The sequence below is a fragment of the Vulpes lagopus genome, chromosome 8 (assembly GCF_018345385.1).
Source record: "Vulpes lagopus strain Blue_001 chromosome 8, ASM1834538v1, whole genome shotgun sequence".
Lineage (NCBI taxonomy): Eukaryota > Metazoa > Chordata > Mammalia > Carnivora > Canidae > Vulpes > Vulpes lagopus.
Window position 1 is genome coordinate 114,935,101 of NC_054831.1, and position 16,323 is coordinate 114,951,423.

The following is a 16,323-nucleotide window of genomic DNA, read 5'->3' on the forward strand; positions in this document are numbered from 1 at the left end:
ATAAATAGGCATCAATACAGTGAGTAGGTCAGTGAGTGAGTGAGTGAATGGACAATACATCGAGGCCTCCTCATCTCTGGATTCTTATCCCCAAATCTGCAGTAGAAATCAGTGTCTAAATTCTTGAAGCCCTCTTCTGGAGTGGAAATTGATACCCTGTGTTCCCCAGGCTGGAGTGATTGATACAAGAGGGACCCAATAGGCATAGAATGGGGAGCTTCTGCTGACAATGTGAGGAAAAAGCCTCCTCTTGGGAATAGTGGGGCATTTATTTGGATGTGAAGCCCGGAATGGTGGTGGTCATTTTGCTCTGATGAGGGAGGGAAGCTATGGTGAAGATGAATGCCGTCCAGAGAGCAGAGCAGAGCTGAGCCAAGGGACTCACTGAGAAATGGAGCCATTGTCTGAGCTTTTCAGACCTTTAATGGGCCTCAATTGTGTTTTCTCTTACTTGCAATACAAATCTTTCATGTGAAACAGATAGCTAATAATATAGGGGAGATGGTAATTGTACAAGAGTGGCATCACGAAAATGTGCTACAGGAACAAGAGAGGGCACTGTGAAGTCTGCTGGTGGGGGGGTGTCAGAGGACATTCCATCGAGAAAGCTTGAAGGAATCAGAGGCTTCGACAATAGGGGAGTGGCATCCACCTGGAGGGAACAGCTGCAGCTGCCAAGGGCTGCAGGTGGGCGGGGAGGAGGAAACAACCTGTGTGTTAAGAGGAGGCGTGAAAAAAAAAAAAGAGTGGAGGTGTGGGGACAGGGAGTGGAGAATTAGCTCAGAGCCAGAGAACGAAGATGTTGAGGTGCTCTGCTGTTTTAGAGCTCATTCATTCATTCATTCATTCATTCAACAAGCGGCTCTTGAATGCTTCCAACGGGCCGGGTACCTCTGAGTGATGTAAGCAGAAATGGGGGCTGGTGAGCAGGAGAGTGGGCAGGCTGAGCCAGAGAAACACCCAGAAGACTCCATACATATATATAGAGGCAGCATCAAATAGAGCACTGTTGCTGGCAAGCTGGCATCCCGAGTCCAGAGTAGGGCCTGGGCTGGGGCGCTGGGTTTTGAGAAAGGAACAAAGCCGTAGGGGGATAGAGCGGGGGACAGCGTTCCCCTCACCCCCATCACCAAGTGGTACTTAGTGAGACAAACTGCAAATCGAGGAAACTTCCAGGGTCAGGAAAACATTGAATATACCTGCAACCTCACAGCTCAGGCTGCAGGGAATATGGGGGCAAATCAGCGGGTTTTTCCACTTGGTGCTACATCGTTTCTGTAGAGATGGGTTAGTTGTCTGTTCTCACTTTGCCCTCCTTTCTGGCATTTTAATACCCAGTATCATGGCAGTACTCAAGGGCCATTAAAAAAAATACACACACACACACACACACACACACACATATAATCTTATTAGCAAAAACTATTTCCCTGTGGCTGGTCCAAGTTCCAGAGAACAGCCATTGGTCCCCAGTCTCGGCAGGCTGTCCGAGGAGGGTGGCTCTGATTCTCAGAACGCCACATCTGCCCTAGTTTTCCAGGACACTCCAAGCAAATGTCTCAATTAGGCAGCAGGATGGATGTGCTGTGGAGTGGGCTGTGATTTACATATTCAGAGCCCTGCAGTCTCCTGCGGCCTGAGAATGTCCTTCCTTCACTCTGCAGGGCCTCAAGGAGGCTCCAGGGCTTTCCAGGGGCCAGGTCTCAGCCTTGGATGGCTCTGGGGGTGCCCTGAGCAGCATGGGGCTGGGGAGACTGTGCTGGTCAGGGAGCCAGAGGCCCAGGAGGGAGTCCCCTGGCCCTGCTTCCTGGCTGTGTAACCTTGGGTTTGCCCTCTGGCCTCTGTAGTCTTAGAGGGAATAGGGCTCAGGGAGGGTTTGCAAACTGGTGCAGGCGATATTCCACCCGCAGATGTATTTCATTCAGCCTGCGTAAGTATTTTGGAAATCAGGGCATGTCATAAACAAAATCAGATTTCTGGTCTGTTTAATGAATGATGCAGTATGACAGGGTTAGCATCTTCCCTTTTGAAATGGGGCACACATCATACAGGTAGACCTCCGCCCTGCACAGAGCCTGTGTGCTGTCAGGCCCTCCATGCATTCTCTGCATCCCCCAATGGCTTCCCCCGCCCCCCAACCCAAGTCACCTGGGAAGCCTACCAGGTCCCAGGTCCCAGGCCCTGTGCCCATGGACGTAACACTCCCCACGCCTCAGCGTCTCTTGCAGGGGCTCCCCTGGGGGCAGCGTTTGCCTCTGTGGACATTTAGTGATATCTGGAGATATTTTTGGCTTGTCAGCGGGAGAGGTGGTGCTACTGACATCTAGCAGGTAGAGGCCAGGCATGCTGCTGAACATCCTAGAGCACACGGGACAGCTCCTGCACTGAGGGATTATCCAACCCCAAATGCTAATAGTGCGAGGGTTGGGGAATCTTGATCTATCAGGCAACACAGACACGTGAACAAATGGTTAAAATGAAATGTAGTAAGGTTCTGATAGAAATAGGGCCAGAATTAGTTGGAAGCCCAGAGGTGGGAGGGAATAGCTAAATCAGAAAGAAGAAAGAAAAATCCCTGTTTGGAGAAGCCACAACATTGCTATCTTGCTCATGCCTCATGTGAGCTCCTGGTATGCACTTCACTCACCCAGGATGCAACTGCTGCTGCTCTGGTGATTTCACTTGCACCCCTGGATCCAGCCATGCCTGAAGTCTCATACTTTCTGGTTATGTGGCACCTATAGGTTTGCTTTTTGTGCCTTACACTTATTTGAGTTGAGTTGCTTTTCATCTATAGGTAGATACCACAGCCACATTTGCACAGTCACAGATCTTGTGCAGACTCCCCCTTTCACCCTTATTTGAAGCTGCCCCCACCCCAACTGACCGCCGGCCTTCTTGTCTCCTTCCTGTAGCTGGCAGCTCCCGTCAGGGCTGCAGCAGTGGCATTTGCCATCCCTGAAGCATCAAAATATCCAAGCGTCAGTTGCGGGATGGAAGTGTTCCATTGGTTCGGACTGGGGGAGCCGCGAGCTGATGTGGTTCGTGGAACAGCTGCCCGCCTGCGCAGGGCTGGCAGTTAATTAAAAGCCCCATGCACTTAGTGATTAACTAATCACAGCATGATGGCAGTCGGTGACGGTGCGGCGAATTCTCTGCTGGAGTCGGCTGAGAAGCTCCAAATGTCTGCCTTTGGGCGGCGGTGGCAGCGGGAGGCCTGGGTGGCCCCAGTGTGGCCCTCCCAAGCAGGTTGCAGAGCAGATTCCCAGCTGTCTCTCCTGCTTAACACTTCTAGGAGAAACAGTTGAAAGGAGCCTGGGGTGGAGGGTGAAGACATGGTAATCACTGTGGGGGGCTGCGGATAGGGGTGTAGGGTGGGGCTGGAGGGGGCTGGAAGGGAGCAGAGGCTGTCAGGATTTTGGAGCCACTGTTAAGGCTGGGGGTGGGGGGTTGATGGGACATCAGGAAGGCGGGGAGGGAGCTGGCCACAGGGACTGGGCAGGTCTGAGGACAGCTCTGTGGTGTGCGGTTGATGAGCCCCCTTTCGTTTCAGGCACTGTGGTACCTGGTCAGGTCTGCGGTAGAGCCAGAGCGCTATTGAGTCATGGCCCTGCCACTGATGGGCCCCGCGTGACCATGGACATGATTTCCAACCTCTCAGGCCCAGTGTCCTTCCCTGTAAAATCTAGGATTCATAACCACGCCTATAAGCGCCCTCCCCCCGCCCCACCAGGTTGTGGCAAGGATTAATCCATGTGAATGTTTCCTAACCCAATAAGCACTTGAAAAATACTAATATAATAGCATTAGCTTACAAAGCAGAGAGAGGGCTACTGCCTCCAGAGAGATAAAGGGCCATTGCCCTTAGAAGGGATTGGGGCGCTCGGACCCCTCCCGTCCCCTCTTGTCCCCTCCCCTAGGAGAGGCCTTGGGATTCCCAGGGGGATAGAAAGACAGGTTGGAACTGCCTTCTGCGCTCTGCAAGGACATGGAGCTGGGAGGAGCAGCTCCAGGAGGAGCAACCTCTCCGCAGTGCCCTGAGTTGGCCCCCCCTTGAGCTGCCACTTTACCCTCTGTCATGCTCCGGGGCCTGGCCCGCTAGGGTCTCTGACCCTGCCCATCATGGTGACCTTGCAGGACCGCAAGTACCGAGACTGTGCTGTCTTTATTGTCGGCCCTGGATGTCCGATTACCTCACAGGAGAAACTCCTATGTCCTTACCGTCCTTACCTGGCTCTCACACCCCCCACCGTCTGCTCCAGCTCATCTTTCCAGTTCTCTTCTCTCTCTCCTTACTTCCACGCTGCCTCAGGTCCCTGAGTCGCCACCAACCTTGGCTGGTTCCCTTCCCACTGACAGGGGCTTTCTCTACCATCTTCGCCCTTCACCTCTGTTTCCAGAGTATAGCCTGCAGGGATGACCCCTTCAGCCCCATCTTGCCCTGGTGGCACTGCTTTCAAGCAGGCCTGGGGTGGTGGTGGTGGGGTGAGGTAGAGTTCCATCTTTTGGGGGTCCTGGAGGGCCTCACTGAGAAGGTGTTGCTGGAACTCACACCCAAAGGGTGAACAAGAGAAGCGAGAGGTTGTGGCTCTGGGAGGGGTCCTAGGATGGCAGGGGGCCTGGGGTGCCTGCCAAGGGGAGGAGGCTGGAGTGAGTGGGCACTAGCATGAGGCCAGGAGGCAGCAGGACAAGCAAGGGCCCACAGGGGTGGGTCATCTCTCACTGGGGCAAGGTGGGAGACCTCACCGGCCTCTGGCCATCTGTGCGGCCTGCTGGCTGGACATCATAAGGCCTGTGAAAGTCCATGGGGAGGCTGGGTTCCCAGAAATAGATCTGCATCCAGGGTTCCTATGAAAGTGATTCATCAAAAATCCCAGAAAAGACAAGTGGGGTCTGGGGAGTGTTGCCCTGAGAGGGGGGGCAGGTCAGGGCAGCAGCTGGAGGGCTTGTGGCCTGTGCCCTGCTGGGAACTCCCGAGCCCTGAGTCTCCCTTTGTTGGGCCTGGCTGGGTTATCCAGAAGGTGCTTGGGTTGGGAGCCAAGGCTAACTTGAACCAGGTAGGCATCTATTGGAAGGATCTGGAGTAGCTCTCAGAGTAGGAGGAAGAGGTAGAAAATTAGGTCTTAGGGAGCCTGAGATGCAGGCAGACCCCGATGCTGTCTGTGTGTCCCTCTGCTTGAAGGTCCAGGGGAAACAGAGCTAACTGTCTGGGCCACCATTACATGGCCACCCCTCTGCCAAGAAGTGGGGGCAGGACCCTCGACCAAGGACTCAAAGTGTCTCCTGAGAGGAGGGCTGGCTCTCCAAAGCAATCCTGGGGTGCTAGCACCAGAGAGGGGAGCGGGCCCACATATGCATCCCCTCCACTGAGCCAGTCTACGTTTCTGGGACGGGCATGTGTTGTCCACATCTGTGAGGGGAGGTGTGTCGGACCCCAGGGAAGTTGCTCTGCCTCGGCCCCAACATCTGTCCAGATCCTCCCCTAAGGGCCAGGTCACAGCTGGGAAAAGTCAGCTGTCCCTTCACATTGCCCCCAAGTCTACCGCTAAAGGGCCCAAGGGTCCAGAATGTTCTCCAAAGTCTGAGGGATGTCTAAGGCGCGTCAACGCAGTCTCTCTGGCTGCCGTGTGACCACGGGCAAACTGGCTGCCTTCTCTGAACCTGTCTCCTTGCTGGGAATAAGGAGCATAGAAGGAAAAGTGCTTGGAGAGACCACTCACGACTGCTTTGGTCTCTGGTGAGGACTCAGGAGGAAGCTGCCCGTTTGCCACCTGACCATCAGCTCCCTTGGCCATCTCTCCCCCCAGGGCCCTCCTCTGCCTTCTCCCTGCCTTCACCTTTAGGGCTCACACCTGCCTGTGTTCCTATAGGGAGACTTTTCCAGGGTCTTGTCCCTTTTCCCTCATCTGGAGGGGAGAGGTGCTGGGCAGTCGGCAGAGTGGGGTGAGGGGCCGAGGTGGCCCCAGGATGGGGTGTGTGGGGGATATGGTGAGGACTGGGAGGGTGGTGGCAGGTCCTCAGCCACTTCCCAATAGGCTGGTCCCCACAGCTGTGCTCTGAATAGACAACATTCAGGTCACATTCCCTGTAACAAAGTCTGAGGGACCCGATTTCTCAGCCAGAACTTCTGGGAATAAAGCAAATATCTGGGGCTTGCAGTTGATCATTGATCTTTGGGGGAGCTCTTGGTTTTGGGACTGGCCACTCACCAGATAATACAAACAAGTGCCTTGTCTTACCTCTGGTCGCTAAACAAAAATACTATAGACTGGCTGGCTTAAATAACAGAAATGGGGGATCCCTGGGTGGCGCAGCGGTTTGGCGCCTGCCTTTGGCCCAGGACGCGATCCTGGAGACCCGGGATCGAGTCCCACGTCGGGCTCCCGGTGCATGGAGCCTGCTTCTCCCTCTGCCTATGTCTCTGCCTCTCTCTCTCTGTGTGTGACTATCATAAAAAAAAAAAAAAAAAAAAAAAAAAAAAGAACAGAAATGTATTTCTCACGGTTCTGGAAGGCTGGAAGCCCCAAATCAGAGTGCCAGCTTGTTCGAGTTCTGGCGAGAGCCCTCTTGGCTGGTTTGCAGACGGCTGTCTTCTGGCCGTGTCCTGACATACTAGAGAGCAGAGAGGAACCCAGCTCTCCTGTGTTCTTATAGGGACACTAATCACATCTTGACCTTATTAACTCCTCAAGGGCCCCACCTCCTAATGCTGTCACATTGGGAGTTAGGATTTCAACATATGAATTTGGAGGTTGGGGGTACGAATACTCAGTCTGTAACCTCTTACGCCTTACAGAATGCATTCGTGTTCATTTTCACACTTGGCTTTACCTGCATTTTACAGAAATGAAACTTAAAGCCAGAGAGGTCAAGGGATTTGCCCAGGTTCACGCACCAGTGACTTAAGCTTGATAGAAGTTTCTCTGTCATTTATAGAAGTGTGCAAGTTGATGGCCCAGGGCAGGCCCTTAGGCCCAGCTATATTACCGCCCTGCTGGCCTATATCATACAGGCTGTCAAGGGAGGAATGTTGTAGGTTGGGTTCCCAGAAGGACCCTTCATCTTAGACTCCTGTGAAAATAATTCATTAGGAAGTGTTGCTGAAATGACCAGTAGGGGCTGGGGTGTGATCTACATGGACAGAGAGGACTTGTCCTGTGGAGAGGGAGGCTGGGGCACCTCACTCGTGGCTATGTCCTGCTGGGAACTGAACCTGTGTGTGTGGGGCGTCCAGGGCTGCTCTGGCCTTGCCCCGGTCAGGGACCCAGCCCCCTTTTATCCTGGGCCTGCCAGCCTCCAATATGGCAGCACAGGATCCAGCCATCACACCTGGTCTTCCAGCCAACAGGAGGGAGGAGGGGGTAGAAAGGGGGTGCCACTCTCTGTAAGGTCACATCTTCAAATGTGCACATGATGCTTAGGCTTCCAGGTTTGGGGCCACATCTAAAGTGTGTCAGCACATCCAGCTAGCAAGGAAACTAGGAAATGAATGCTTTTTTCTAGGTAGCCTATGTCCAGCTAAATTTGGATTCTGTTACTGGGCAGGAGGGGGCATAGATGTTGGGGGAAAAGTAGCAGCCATTGGCATACGTAGCTAGGGAGTGTGAAAATAGACTTGGCCCCTTCGCCTACACTATCTGCCCAATGGCCCTGCCCTCTGCCTAGAGATTTGTCTGCAAGGGGAATAGTAGCTTCGGATGAGGGGTCTCCATAAGAGGAGGGTGGGCTGGGGCTGGGTTCACTGAGCCCCTTATTTGTGGGGTAAGACTTCACCCCAGGTTCAGCTGACTCTGGCAGGGTGGTGGTACCTGCAGAGCTCCCTGGAAGCACCTGGCAGGCAGGGGGAGCTGTACTGAATGAAGTCTTTAGCTGGAAGCCAGGGCCTTGGCTTTTGACTTCCTGGTTCACGAATAATCTTCTAGGGGACCTTGAGCAGGCCTGTTAATCCCTAATATCCCCCAGGCTGGGTTCCTTTGTTGGTAAAATGGGGACAATGTGAAGCATTAGGGTCAGGCAAGGGTGAGGCCAGAGGCTCTGGACTCAGGCATATAATTTCAGAGGGTGCCAAAAAGCTCGGCAAGTAGGTTCAATAATATTTTAATGCAGTTTTTTATTATAGTAAAATATACTATAAAATTGATCATTTTAACCATCTTTAAGTGTGCAGTCCAGTGGTGTTCAATTCAGTCACACCATCCCCTCCATTCATCTCCAGAATGTTCCTATCTTCCCCAACTGAAACTCTATCCCCATGAAACACTGACTGCATATTCCCTGCTCCCCCAACCCCCGGGCCCAACCCCAGGCAACCTCCATTCGGCTTACTGTCTCTATGACGTCGACTACTCTAGGTACGTCATCATACAGTCTTTGTCTTTTTGTGTCTGGCTTATTTCACTTAGCATGATGTTCTCCGGGTTTGTCTATTTGGAAGCAGGGGTCAGAACTTCCTTCTTTTATTAAGGTGGAATCGTATTCGATTGTGGATATACCACATTTTGATTATCCACTCACCCATCGATGGACACGTGGGGAGCTTTCTACCTTTTGACTGTTATAAATAATGCTGTTATGAATGTGGGTGTACAGATACTGTTTAAGTCCCCATTTTAATTTCTACAATATTTTATAAAAATCACAACACATGCAAAAAAGTCCGTGATGAATTAACTGTCAACATGTGAAAGACAAGATCAGGATCGGCACTGTGCTGAGCCACGCAAGAGTCTGAGGCGAAAGGAGGTGTGGGTAATTAGCACCTGCCATGAGCCTGTTTGTGGTGCCCCCTTAAATCCTCTCCCCAAACAAGCGCTTCACCTCCTCACCCAGTCCTGGCTCTGGTGGGGATGAGTGGGGCCTGGCTGAGCCCACTGGGCCTGGGAGTCTCCTCTCCCCCAGCCACTCTGGGCTGTTTTAGGAGCTGGAGTGATAGAGGAGCCTCTAGGTTGGAAAGCTGGAGCTGGAGCTTCTTCCCCCATTGAACAGATTCATCTTAATTAGCCCCCTCAGATAACAGGTCTTTCTGAGGCTGAGGCAGCTGACTTATAGACACAGTCACTGTGTCTTCCTTCCCTTCGAGTTGTTTTGCCAAGTGACAAACCAGGAGACACATGTCCCCACTAAGGGTTGGCCTGCAGAGCTGGGTTTGAGGCCGTTCTAATGAGACAGGAGACGGTGCTCCTGGTCCATGACCTGTTGACCCAGCCAGGTGGGCACCTGGCACTGCACATGGGGGCCAGAGTCTGGGTGTGAGCTCATGTGAGTGTGGTGCTATGGGGTCCCACCAGGAGGAAGAGCGGTTCCTTAGTCCCAGCCCCCCAAAGTTAGGGACCATGAATGAAATCCCTAAAAGGGAGTCTCTTACCTTCGTCATGTGAGGAGTATTTAGTGAGCACCTACTGTATGCCGGGGCAGTTAGTAGGTGGGAATGAGGGTTGACAGAGATGGGTCACTTGTGGCCCTGACTCTAAGGAGCTTTTTTCAAAAAATTTAAAAAAGATTTTATTTATTCGAGAGCAAGAGGGAGAGGGAGAAGCAGACTCTTTGCTGAGCAGGGAGCTAGATGCAGGGCTGGATCCCAGGACCCTGAGATCATGACCCCGGGTAAGGGCAGATGCCCAAAGGGCTGAGCCACCGAGGTGCCCCACTCTAAGGAGCTTATAACAAAAAATAAGGGTTCATGTCAGGAGTTGAGGTAGGTCAGGTTACAGGGTATGAGAGAGGACAAATGAAGGGGAGTGAGAAGCCATCTCAGCTCCCCTTCTTGGCTGCTGAGTGTGTGTGTGTGTGTGTGTGTGTGTGTGTGTGTGTGTGTGTCTGCCCTGGAGGAGGCCCCGCCTCCCTGAAACCGGCACTTGTCTGCTATCTTAAGACGGACCAGCAGATGGCGGGAGTGCTACGGGAAAGTCAGGGACAGCGGGTGGGGGTGAGGAGGAGAGACAGACACAGAGTGCATTGGTCTCTTTGGGCCTTCACAGCAAAATACCGTAGGCCAGCTGGTTTATTTATTTTATTTTATTTTTAATTAAAGATTTTATTTGTTCATTCATGAGAGACAGAGAGAGGGAGACAGAGGGAGTCTGATGCTGGACTCGATCCCAGGACCCTGGGATCAGGACCTGGGCTGAAGGCAGATGTTCCACACTGCGCCACCCAGGCGACCCTGGCTGGCTGGTTTAAACAACAGAAATGTCTTACAATTCTGGAGGCAAGGATGTCTCAGGTCAAAGTGCCAGCAAGGTAGGTTTCATTCTGCGTCTTCTCTTGGCTCGAGGTGGCTTCCTTCCCACCTTGTGCTCACAGGCCTTTCTTCAGTGCGTGTGTAGGTGTGTGGGGGAGCATGGGGGAGAGAGAGAGACAGACAGCTCTTCCTATTCCTAGAAGGCAACCAGTCCTTTTGGATTAGGGCCGCATCCTCAGGACCTCATTTAACCTTAATTACCTCCTAAAGACCCTCTCCCAGAAAACAGATGCAGTCACATTGGGCTTCAACATATGAATTTCAGGGGGACACAACTGAATCCATTGGAGAGAGAGAGAGAGAGGAAGAAAGGGGGAGAGAGAGGGAAGGAGGAAGGGAGAGATAGAGAGAGACAAAGGGTGGGTGTGAGGTGGGGTGGGGTGAGAGAAGGAGAGAAGAGCCTGTGGCACTGGGTGGAGGTCTGGATTACTGGTCCTGGGCTGGCTTTGCTGTTTACCTTATTGCAATCCTGAGCGAGTCACTCTTCCCTTTGGTTGTCCCATCCTTACCTCCAAAGGGGATCATGGTACACCCCACACCCCGTACTCACTGAAATAGTGACAAGGTCACTATTGAGAGGAACTCTCAAGAGCTTCCCCCCATTTCCTCACTCAGTGATACCGCAACCTATGAGATGGGCATTACATTATCTCCATCTTTCAGATGAGGAGACCAATGGTCAGGGGGTTAAGTGGCTTGCCTAAGGTCTGAGCTGAGACTCAAACCGGGTCTTCTGACTCCATGGTCCATCTAGTAAGGCGAGAGCCTTGACAGGGTAGAAGATACAATGCAGATGTGAAGGAAACTTGGAACTCCTTGGCACAGCCAAGGCTGACAGATTGGTCTCCCATTGGGGGCCTTGTGGGGAGCCTCCTCAAAGCCCCCAAGAATGGGCAAGTTTGGTGGGGTGCACTTGTAGGGAACACAGACACTGGAGGGAACGGCCTGGAAGCTGGACCCGAGGTAACCAGAGAAAGCTGTCCAAGAGGGGCATCTATCCTGCTTTGGTTCGCTGACAGTGAAGGCCATGCAGCTCTTAGCTTCCACTGTACGGTGTGTGCAGGGCCGTATGCAGAGGAGAGAATGTACTCCTTTTCTCTCAGAGACACACAAGGGACGCCTAAATCTAATAAGTTAATCTAGACTCCTAGAAACAAGATTAAATTTTCAAATAAAAGCAGGCTCTGACAGCTAAGGCATAAATCTTTTATTTAAAATAGAGACTAAACCCATTCAAATGCAATCAGCGATGACAGATGCAGATAGAAACAAGCTCTGATAGAGTAGACGCAGTGTGGAGTTGTTGGCTTTTGGTGACATACCACAAAGGGTGACCTTAAGTACAGTCTGCAAGCGTCAGCAAATAGTGTGGCCTTTGCATCCATTTCCATGTGGTTTTTCAGCCCAAGGTGGTGCCAGGGTAGTTTCTGGGGCACATGGGAAGTTGCTGGCCTCGGAGGTCATGGTCCAGCTGGCATCACCCCAGCTTCCCCAAGAGGGCAGGGAAGAGGGTCAGCAGCATTTGGACATGTCTGGAGCATAAGCAAAGCAGCTCGAGGAGGAGAGAGTGGGGAGCTGTCAAGAGCAGGTGAGAGATGGTTGAGGCAAGAGGATAAGGGAGGTAAGAACAATGGGAGAATTTCCTGGAGCTTCCAGAACAAAGGGTAAAGAATCAAGACCGTTTTTTTGCCTCAGCTGCTATGGAGGAGCATTTCTGTGTGCCAGACACTGTACATTCAGTACCCGATCTCATTTAATCCTCACATCAGATCCTTTTACAGATAACTGGCAGATGCTCAGAGGGGTTAAGCCCATGCCTTAATTACACAGTCAGCCAGTGGCAGAGCCAGGAGTCTGCCCAAGGCATGCTGACCCCAGCCCCTTGCTCTTTCTACCTGACACTCCACAGCTCAGATACAGAGATGCCATGGAGCCTCGCAAACATCCTGACACCTCGTTTGTTCTAATTCAGGCAAAGAACAGAGAACGATTTCTCTTAAATATTGCCCCTTTTGAAGCCTTTCCATGCTTGGCTCCCAGATCCCTTCACAGCACAAACTCAAAGCTGCTACTACAAACATACATCCCTTGAGGACAAGGGGCTTCCCAAATGGCTAATCCCATGAGTCCTTTTCAGGGAAATGTTTAACAGGATGCTGCAAACATAGCAAAGCCCCATACAAGACTGCTTGTGGTAAGTCAGTCTGGGAAACGGTGCCTGCTACAACTCCTCCTGGAGAGTCACTTGACACATTAGAACATTAAAGAACATTATGACAAGTCCTGCAGAAAAGAAGTCTGTTTCACCCAGCATTTCCCCAACTTATTTGAACATGAAAATATTTTTGTTTCTCTTGCTGGACATAAAATCACATCAACCTATCTTCCAGAGAGCCCATTTCAGGAAATACTGACCTAAGAGCATCATTTCAATTTGGCCCATAGCTTCCTGCTTCTCTAGAATAAGTACTACAGAACATGAAACTTCACCACTAAATACTTGAAACAGATGCCCAGAGAAGCCACAATTGACATTGGTAGTTCTTAAGTTCTTTTTAGGTTAAGTGCCCTTAGGTAATTTGAAGAAAGTTGTGAATTTTTTCCCTTGATAAGAAGGAGAAACACTCACATACATTATGTCTATACACACAGAATGTTGAATTCATATTTAGGAGTTCATAGGTCCTCTGTTGCCCATAGGCCTGAAGTCAGAAATCTCTGTTTTAAGTCATTATTAGCTTAAGTCCTCAGTGTTGTTGGTAACCAAGCTCTAGGCCTTGGCTGGGGGCAGGGAGGGACAAGCCTGCTGGGGGTGGGGCCACTGAGAGGGTCTGGGTGAAAGGGCCAAGTAGATTCCTGGCCTTCTGATAAAGAAAGCCTGAGAGTCACACCAGCTTCATGTGTTCAAGCATGGGGAACTCCACAGGGGGTCTGGGATGGGGTGAGTGGAAGGCATCAAGCAGCTTGGTGAGTGGAGGCCCTTATGCAGGTCTGAGGGATTGCTCCTTCCCACAGTCCTGTGGGGAGTCCCAAGCTCAGAGCTCCCACTTCTCTTGGAACCTCCTACAACTTAGTGTATGAGAATCTTGTTGTTGATGCTTGCCTAACATCCCTTCCCTGCCCCCATTCTCTCTTCAGGAGCTACCCCTGCTGCCCACTGGTCTACGTTTGTGATATGGGTCTAACCTTACCTTCAGATTCAGGATGGTCTCATGACCCAGGCGTGGACAATCAGAGGATATTATTATTATTATTATTTTTGTCACAGTGATTGCTTCAGGAACAGGCATGGGATCCAAACCAGGACAATTAGTGCCAAAGGGATAAATTATGGGACTTTTACTGAGAGAGTAGTTCTCATGGGGCTGTTCATAAAAACATATGCCTGGAGCTGCTAATGGCTACCTTGATCCATGACAGGAGATGGCCCAAAACTGGATCCTTTACTGAGGAGATCAGGTGAGAAATGGAGAGCAGGATTGACCCAATGAGACTCTTCATGTCTATATCCATCTATGCCCCAAAGTAGTCCCACCACTGGTACAGTCTCATGAACTAATACATTTCCTTTGATGCTTAAGACCATGTGAATTGGACTTCTGTCACTTGCAACTGAGTCTTAATTCCCTTATGTTAAAAACACATTCCCAAGTTCACTGAATTAGAATTCCCTGGTAGTTGAATTAGAATCTCCAGGAATATGGAGGCAATAGATAAATGATAGATAGATAGATTGATCTTTCTGGAGAATCTAATGGTTTAACAGCTCTAGCTTTTGATAATCTCAATTATCAATTACCACGGAAGGATGCAAGATGCTCATTTAGGGAATCTAAAATTACCCACACATGCATCCAGTGAAAACCCAGTAGTCAAAATATTTTATAAAATTGGTCCTTAGTTTATTCCTATTCTCAAGCTCTTGCATGGGACTAAGAATCACGTAATTGTGACAATTTCTCAGCTTTGTACAAGATTGGGAGACTGCTCTGTGTTCCTCAAAGCTTGTTGATCTTCCTGTACCAACAGCTAGACTATACTTCCCAGACCCTTTCTGGTAGGTGTAGCCATGAGCTGGGTTCTAACCAATAGAATGTGAGCAGAAGGGATGTGTGCCACTTCCAGACTTGGCTTATAAAAATCTTCTTGGATATTCTTCATGATTTTTACTCTTCTAGATTGATGCAGATAAACATGAGGATCTTCAAAGCCATGATGTAAGGTGGCAGAGTCACAAGGAGCAAGGATCCTGGGTACCAGAATCACTCTTGGAGGCGAGCTTCATGACAATCAGGAATCCCTGCTTAGGGCACACACAAATGAGAATTAAGGGTCTGTTATGTTAAATCACTGGAATTTGAGGGGTTGTTACAGTTGTTTTTTTAACAGTGAATTTTTATGAATTTCAGATAACTTTTCCATTCATTGATTCATCTTTGCTTTACAAAAACTCTGGGTGGCAGTCTGGGAATGGCATTTTACAGATGAAAATGCTTTTCCTAGCTTAACTAGTTGGCGGAAGGTTAGAAATCGGTTCCAAAAAGAGCAGTTTGATATGAATGTGAAAGGATTATGATGATGGGCCCTTCCTTGGCCCTGACCCAATCCTATTAGTTCAGGTATTTCTGTAGTTTTAGCTCTTCTCTGGGATTCAATACCCACCTTCCCACCCACTCTGCCCCCATCCCTTCCCCAGTGAAGACTCTAGGGACTCTGCCTCTGTCCACGGTGCTGAATCTAGTGGGATTTACAGAGCGGAGTAGTGGAAATGATCCTGGACTCAAACATTAGACCTGGATTTTACTTCTAAATATATATTCCCTTGGAAAGTCTTTAAACCTCTCCAATGATAATTTTCTTACCTGTAAAATGGGAAATTATACTTTCCCCATGAGATTGTTGTGGACATTAAATAATGCAGAAAAACTATTAGTGTTAATAGGTGTGGGTTTTTTTTTTTAATCCCCTTTCCCCCCTTTAAAAAAAATCCAACCTTTTCTTTCCCCTCCTTACCAAAAGTAGCAGCTAAAGATGACAATTTCATACTTTTGTGCAATATCGACTTCAAGAGCCAGTTATTCACTGAAGTTTGAGTGAATTAAGAGAATAAAACAAACAGATGCTAGAGATACTAACTCTAATTACTATAGCTGCTACTGGCTATATGGGGTTACAGAATATTCTAAAAGTTTAAAGGAAATTTGAAGCTTGAATAAAAGTCTGGGGTTTTTTGCTCTCCCCCTTAGTTTCTTCATTTACAAAATGGTTGGTAGTGGGGTGGTACCTTGGTGGTTTCCAACCTCGTAGAACAAGGGTATCTTTTACTATTCTCAACACTCATTGATCCCTATCTTGGTAATCATTTTGTCAACTAAATACACTGCACTTATTAAGGAATAACAAATTCATTTCCCCAATTTTATTAATAAAAGACATTTAGAAGTGATTGTGCAATAAAAACAGTATTAAGCTTCCCAGTTTAATGAGGTGGCTGATGCTTTAGTTAGTCTGTGTGGCCTCATTATCGGCTAATGTGTGGATTCCCTTAGGTTTTCTGAATTTTTGCCAAGAATTCACAGAACCCGGTGCTACTTCTGTGAACCTCAGAGCAGGAGTCATTGTTTTCAATGGACTCTCAGGATCCTTCTAGCTCTGACCTGATTCTGCTGAGCTCTGAAGTACCAAGAAGGGCGGAGTAGAGCAGGCACAGATGAGGTGAAAGGAGACGCAGTTGTTGTGGGCCAGTGACATTTACCTTGGGGATTGGAACCATCGAGATATCCCCTGGTGTTTGGTTTAATCCACACCTGGAAGATGAAATTCATAACCCCCTCAACTCCCTCCACTGTGAATATAGTGAGAGGCATTCTGAATATGTGTGTGTGTGTAGGTGTAGGGGTGTGTGTGTGTGTGTGTGTGTGTGTGTGTGTGAGAGAGAGAGAGAGAGAGAGAGAGAGAGAGAGAGAGAGAGAGAGAGAGAGAAATTAACTAAAAGGTTGGTTTACTAATGAAAAACATGCCTGCCAAGGGAAATAATTAGTTGGCCTCATTTCTGTCAACACCTTCTCTCCCTATTGCACATG